This window comes from Cololabis saira, chromosome 15 (assembly GCF_033807715.1).
Source record: "Cololabis saira isolate AMF1-May2022 chromosome 15, fColSai1.1, whole genome shotgun sequence".
NCBI classification, from domain to species: Eukaryota; Metazoa; Chordata; class Actinopteri; order Beloniformes; family Belonidae; genus Cololabis; species Cololabis saira.
Window position 1 is genome coordinate 38,933,409 of NC_084601.1, and position 7,778 is coordinate 38,941,186.

Sequence of the window (7,778 nt, forward strand, 5' to 3'; positions counted from 1 at the left end):
TATTCTCGCAACATTACGACTTTATTCTGGTAAATTTACGACTTTATTATCATTATATTATGACTTTATTCTCGTAATTTCCATTTTTTTTTTGTCTTAGTTTGGCCCTAATACTCCGTCGTACTGTTGAAACCTCTGTTTGTGTGTGAAGCAAATATTTGGCAATAAAATGCTATTTATCTGCTGATAATAACCATATCCTGTTAAAGTTGGACTACTTTGCGTTGATGTCCATTTGTTGACAGTCAAAGGAAATGTCGTTCCCAAGCAATAAATGGAACACAAACATTTCCAAGTTTAAGCTGTAAATATCTTCAGACTGTTTCTTTGTATTGCCAAGGTGAGCTGCACTTTGAAATTGTGTTCTGGTTTTTCTGTCATAGTGAGCCAAATGCACTTGAAATAAATTTCCCTCTTATTCACTAAGACTTATCATTACACACCTCGTTGCACCAACAAATTGTTTAGATTGTGAGCTTAATCTTCATATATAAAATGAGAACTATGATCGTTTAACCTTTCTTTTCTTTGCCTTTTGTGTATATTTGATCCTTTTATAGTGTTTGTTTTGTATATTCTTGTGTATTTGGCCCTAAATATACTCAGTATTAAACTCTACTCGCGCACCACTCCCTCCCTCGTGTGTAAGCCAAAATTATACATTTGTAAAACTTGAAAGGTGAAGAATATGTATAATGAATTCTGTTAAATATGTGTGTATATATATGTAAGGATTTTGAATAAAGTTCTGTAATATGCCAAGCCAATCTTTTTTGTTTCTTTTTTTTTGTTTCATACATAATTTGCTGGTGTTGGTCAACCAGTTCATAATATTTCCCTGAGGCTTGAATCAAGCCTCAAGGCCTTTCTTTTCTTTCTCATTAGGGTTTTTTAAACCTGCTGCCAGGTCTAGTGGCAGACGAGTTGGAGTCCGTACTCCGGTTTCCCTGCCATCAGCTTTCAGCCCAATGCAAACAAGAAACCTTTACTGGGCCAAAACATGTCCTTGCCATAGGTTATGTACTCAAAGTAGCCGCAAAAAAACCCCTCTGGGTTGGGGAGTTGTGTCAGTTTGATGCTGATTCTATTTTTTACAGCAAGGAGATAATCTTGTTCGACTACTTTAACATCCTTTTTGAGTGTGAATTGTGTCTTCTCATTTATAAACACCACTGCAGGGTATGCAAACAGAAACAGAGCAGCATGTGAGAGTTCTAGGTGTTATGATTGATTATATAAAGAATAGTTTAAAATCAAACTGAATATGTAAACTCCATGTGCTGTTAACTAAATCTTTCTGTATGTAAAAATAAGGTGCATTCCTCTGACTCTTTCACTGAGAGTACCATCCTGTACCAGACACTGATAAGGAGGGGGCCCCCAGCAATAAAAAACTTGGGCCACCCCTCTCCCCCCTTTTTCAGAGGTAATAAACATGTTCTCAGGACGAGAGACCGGCAGATCTGGCGGGACGATTGAACAAGCAGGCTGCAGGAGCGCTGCTCTGCCGATCTCCCTCATGAGGCCCTCTTTAATTATATCCCAGTGTTTTGTGTCTTTATTTACCTTTTCCAGCTCAATCAAAGAACCTGGGGTGATTAATTCGATCACAACAATTTGGGGGCTCGTCCGGGATTGAGAAACAGGAAAACATGTAATTATGAAAAAAAACAGCTGGTTGCGAAAAAGGCGAGGACACGGCTGCGCGCAAATTCAGGGTAAGCAGACCGTTTATCTGCATTGGATATCACTCAAAACAAGACCGTGTCCAAAGTCTAAAGTAAACACCCAGCTGCTGAATTTAATAACTGCTAAATTTAAGGAATGATAACTGCTGAATTTAATAACTGCGAAATTTAAGGAATGATAACGGCTGAATTTAATAACTGCTAAATTTAAGGAATGACAACTGCTAAATTTAATGAAAAAGGACAAAGCTGGAATAGAAATAAAGAGGAAATATATAGAAATTAAGAGGAAGTGTACAAAAGGTGTGTTTTACACAGAAAGGGTTTGAGGCCCGGAAGAATATTTATTAAGGGTTAGAGGCCTGTGTTTGCTGGGGTTTCGGCCCTTTTAAGGTTGAATACCGTAAGCATTCGCAAAGTCTCAGAGTTTTGGCGCTCCCACCGTGACACTGACGAGTGCACGGATTTTGCTGGGTTAGAGTCCCAGGATTGAGACCACCCAAATTCTAAGAGCTGCCAAAGAAACTTAAAAAAAAAAAGTTGATGGTATGCATTGAGGATGGAATAGGATTTTGGAAACTGTAGAGAGGTTTTAAAATGCCCGAGAAACTTTAAAAAGTTCACCGTGAAAAATACTGTAACATCTATGTTGACATGAGCTTGAAAAACAAAAATAGAGATGGTAAGATTGTGAAGTATGTAAAAATTAAGCAGTGGCTGCTGGCCTTGCTGTGAGAGAGTCAGAGACTGGGTGTGTATGTGTAGATGTGTGTTTGAGAGAGAGAGGGAGAGAGAGAGGGAGAGATAATGTGTGTGTGTGTGCCTTTGTGCATTGTATGTTATGTTCATGAGACTTTGTGAATAGCTGAAAGTATAATATTGTCATTCTAAGAGAAAGAAAAATATGATTTAATTGACTTCGTAGTTGGCTTTAAAATGGGAAATTGGTTAAAGACAGAAAAGTTGCAGGTTCAGATGACATGGTCGTAAAAGTCCACTCCTCTCCTCCTCTGTTCAGAAAAAGGGGAGGGGTTGGTTGGGCCTTTTTAGCAGGGACCAGACCAAGTAATGCTTTAAAAAGCTAGAGATTGTGTTGATAATAATCTTATTTAGGGGTTGAACAGGTGACGGATTTTAGAATATATTTGGATATTATAAGATAAAATGTTAAGAAGTAAAAGGTTTAAATTCATATGAGCCTCTTTCTGTTGACTTGGTTAAAATAATATGAACAATGAGCTTCTTTAAATGATACATTCTGTGTCTATAAAGGAGACTTTTTATCTGTTAAAAATACATGAGCTTCAGCTTCTCTGTTGACATTTTTTAAGATAACATTAACAATGAGCTTCTTTAAATGATGCATTCTGTGTCTAATAAAGAAGACTTTTTTATTTGATAAAACATACATGAGCTTCAAGAAGAGGACTTTTTGGGAGTTTGTTTGTTTAGGTTAAGAACATTTGTCTGTGTACTAGAGCGCCCCCCCTCAGCGAAATATGGTGAATTGGTTAGGGGCGGCTCATATTCCTTAAGTTTCAAGTGAGGGCATAATAATATTAACGTCTTAGTTGATATAAAGTGTTGATGAATACAGATTTTGGAACCTGTGATAGTGGAATGATGTAATTCTGTCTGTAATTTGTATAGTTGAGGTTACTCTCATTTTTGGGAAGTGGAAGTGCTTTTGCAATTTTTATTTCATTTAGGAAAAGGACCAGATCGAAATGATAAATTACAGATATGGGTTAGAGGTTTTACAATGTTATTTAGGACTTTTCTACGGTTATTATTATTAGGACAGTCAGTGGATAATTTACTTTTACATTTTTCAATAGGGTTTGTCACTTTCTGTTTACTGTATCTGTTGATGAGAGAGGAAAAATATATATGAGTAGGCTTGCTCTATAATAGTTTGCTTTATGTTCTGATTCACACCATTATCCTTGTTTAATTACCGGTAGGTTGTTCAGGATAACTCAAGTTTCCTTTTATATTGTGTTTATTTTCATGTAATAACTGTGTATAATATAGTTTTTTGTTAGGTCTTATTATATCGTTTAGTATATTTTGGTAGATTTTATATCTTGGTTCGGTTTCCTTGGGGTTACCCTTAAAAAAATATATAAAGATTATTTTCTTTTTACAAGCATTGGTTAGTTCTCCATTAGCGAACCAAGGACTTTGTAAATAAATTCGGATTTATTTGAACGAGAAAGAAGCCTAAGGACGCGAAAAAAGTTTACTAGGGAATTTAAAGGAGTGAAAACTGAAAAGCCACTAGGATAAGACAAGGGGGTCGAAAAAGATAACGAAGGAATGTAGGGGTACGGACAGACCAGTCGTAAAAAGCAAAAGGACTCCCTTTCTTCACTAAACCATGTCGTAAACATGTCGGGTGAAACAGAAAAAAAAAAAAAAAAGGGGGAACTTTCGGAGTGCCAGGCGCAGGGTCGTGGCTGAGGTCAAGCCAAGAGGTACTGGTAGTAAAATCAGGCATTAAACACACACACATTTTATGAACCACCTTGAGCACCCAAACCCTCACATGCCATTCCGCACACATAGGGATGGGTGGACAAAGGGGGAGGGGCCTGGGGGGTTTGGCGAGGGGGTTGCCATAGAGACCCAGGAGAGACACGCCCCACAAAGAGACAACAGGGGACTGGCTGCTTCGGAGAAAGAAAAACAGACTCAACCATTCACACGCCCCCTCAGGATGAGGGTGAGGCGTAAGCCCTGAGCTCCCTGTGACCTGATGGGAAGAGAGATACTATGACGATTCACTGTGGTCCTGATGGTTTGATGCTAACCTTTCTGGGCGGAGGTACACAACAATGCATGGGTTATCCATCCAGCGGACAATACATCTTATCTCCTCAGCCAGGTCTGGCTGCAGAAATACAGTATGTTGGACTTTGTTTGAACCACAAACATCGGTTACTCCTGGCCCAATATACGGTCTATCAACAGTGGCGCCCCTGAGTCGACACCTGGTGTCCTTACGCTGGTTCCCCCAATCCTTTACATATCACATTATTTAACGATACACCTAATGGTAACATTATGTCTTGCACTCACATTATAGACGACTAAGGTGGTATGAACTGACGGATGCGGCTTGCCCTCATGTATCATTGGCTTTGCGTCTAGGCCATCAGGCTAAGGATTTAATGCCTCCAAAGCAAAATTATAATTACCACCCAATAGTTGTACGACATGTTGAAACAACTAGGTGTTAGGGTTTAGATTTTTCTGTAACAGGATCATCAAGTGATCCTGTTTCAGAAAGGGGGAGTAAGGTTGGTAATTATGTGACGTGTAAACACGACCCTACAATGCATGTTCTCCCCGTGCTTGCGTGGGTTTCCTCCGGGTACTCCGGTTTCCTCCCACAGTCCAAAAACATGCAGGTTAACTGATGATTCTAAATTGCCCGTAGGTGTGAGTGTGTCTGGTTGTTTGTCTGTATATGTGGCCCTGCGATAGACTGGCGACCTGTCCAGGGTGTAACCCCTGCCTCTCGCCTGAAAATAGCTGGGATAGGCTCCAGCAGACCCCCGTGACCCTGCAAAGGATAAAGCGGGTATAGATAATGGATGGATGGATAGTTCTTATTATTGATTTTGGGAGGAGGTAAATAATAAATAGACAGAGGGGGATGGGTGGGCTGTGTATGGCCAGAGAGATATGAGTGAAACTAGTCTAGGGGTGGGTCAGTAAATACCAATGGAAGCTTTCTGTCAAGGAGGATGGAGTGTGAGATGGTATCGCAGGCCGTGCTCCAGTCAAGAAAGATCATGATGGATAACAGTCTGGAGTCAGCTGCCATTGGGAGGTCATTTGTAATTTTAAGGAGGGCAGTTTCCGTGCTGTGGCAGGGGACGAAAACCGGACTGCAGGTAATTGTTGGAGAGATGAGCCTGAACCTGCCACTGCCTATTTCAGTATTTTTCAGAGAAATGGCAGGTTGGAGATGAGACGAAGGTTATTGTAGTTGCTGGGGTTTGAACCAGGTTTTTTTCAGTATTGGTGTCACTGCAACAGATTTGAAAGATGGTGGGACAGAACCAGGGGTCAGGCAAGAATGGATAATGTCACTTTTCAAAGGCAGCAAAGATGGAAGGGAGGCTAAGGGAGGATGGCAGGGGGTCAAGTTGGCACGATGGATGGCGTGGATTTCCGGATGATAAATGTGCAGCAGAGGGGAGTTGGAAGCATGAGAGGAGTGCAGTGTGGGGGGAGTGAACTAGTGAATATTGGACTGCTGGACCATGATGGAGGTCAGTTGCTGGTAGGGTTGCCACCCGTCCCGTAAAATACGGAATTGTCCTTTATTTGAGAAAAAAATGTTGCGTCCTGTATTTAACTAATACGGGACACAATTTGTACCGTATTTTCATTAACTTTTACACCATATTCTAGTTGAATTATTGAAATAAGTTAACTTTTACACCATATTCTAGTTGAATTATTGAAATAAGTTAACTTTTACACCATATTCTAGTTGAATTATTGAAATAAATTAACTTTTACACCATATTCTAGTTGTATTATTGAAATAAATTAACTTTTACACCATATTCTAGTTGAATTATTGAAATAAATTGACTTTTACACCATATTCTAGTTGAATTATTGAAATAAGTAACTTTTACACCATATTCTAGTTGAATTATTGAAATAAGTTAACCTTTACACCATATTCTAGTTGAATTATTGAAATAAATTAACTTTTACACCATATTCTAGTTGAATTATTGAAATAAATTAACTTTCACACCATATTCTTCACCTGTAGGCTATATTACATCCAGAGGTGGACAGAGTACTCGACCCCAGTACTTGAGTAAGAGTACAAATACTACTGGTCAAAATTTACTCCGTTACAAGTAAAAGTAGCTCAGTCAAAATATTACTCGAGTAAGAGTAGAAAAATACTTGCTTTTAAAGGTACTTAAGTATCCAAAAGTAAATGTTTTTAAATTTACTTTAAGTAAAAGTAAGAGTAAGAGTAAGAGTAAATTTCTTACATTTCTTGACAAACGCAGGCTACTTTGGCGGTATCGTTTTGAGGAGGCTTGACGTATTTCCACTTTACGTACATCCCAGTGGAGAGCGTGCACTGTGATAGGTCTCCTCCTTTGACAAAAACAGCTTGTGTCAAATAGGATTTTAGGGAAGAAGAAAAAAGAGCAGACCTGAAAGTAACGAGTACTTTTCAGCCTTCCTAGAAATTTACTCGAGTAAAAGTAAAAATATTTGTCTTGGAAATGTATTCAAGTAAGAGTAATAAGTACCAAAGAAATCTAATACTCAAGTAAAGTACAAATCCTCTGGATATATACTTAAGTACAGTACTCAAGTAAATTTACTCTGTTACTGTCCACCATTGATTACATCTTGGCTGATGTGGACATACAGAGCAGGCTATTTCAGTTACTAGTATGGTTGTCTGTACAGTCATGCAAGTTACACGCTATTAAAGCACTTTAAACTTTAAATCAAAGCATTTTGTTTTTTCATATAAAATAAACACATTTTTATTCAGTTTAGAAGTTTTGGGGCTTTTTTTTGGCTCCTGCGCTGCTGAAATCAGGGCGTCCCTTATTTCTATTTCTGAAAGGTGGCAACCCTAGATGGAGGTCAGTTGCTGGTGGATAGTAGTTATTTTTGAGTCCAAAAATGACATCAGAGAGTTACAGTGGTCAGTGGAGAATGACATGGCCTGTAGATAGATTTGTTTTTATTTCCTTGCATATTTACATGTTAGCTGTCAAAACTTTACACAGCTTAGGCTAAGTCCCTCTTTTCCAAAGGGCCCACTCTTCTCTACATCTCATAAAAAACTGAAAGACACATACCAGAAAGCTTGAACTGTACTGAAATGACACGTTTGCTTATCAGACTACTTTGCATGCAGCTGTAGGACAGCGTTTATTTTAATATTCGTAGAAGATACAGCGTACGCAGCTTACGCTTTAACACCAAATGCCTGAATGTCATCTTTGCCTGAGGTTGGAAAACAGTGTTTTACATGACTTAGAGACAGAAGTTCTAAAAGGAAAATAACATTTAGCTAAAATATCA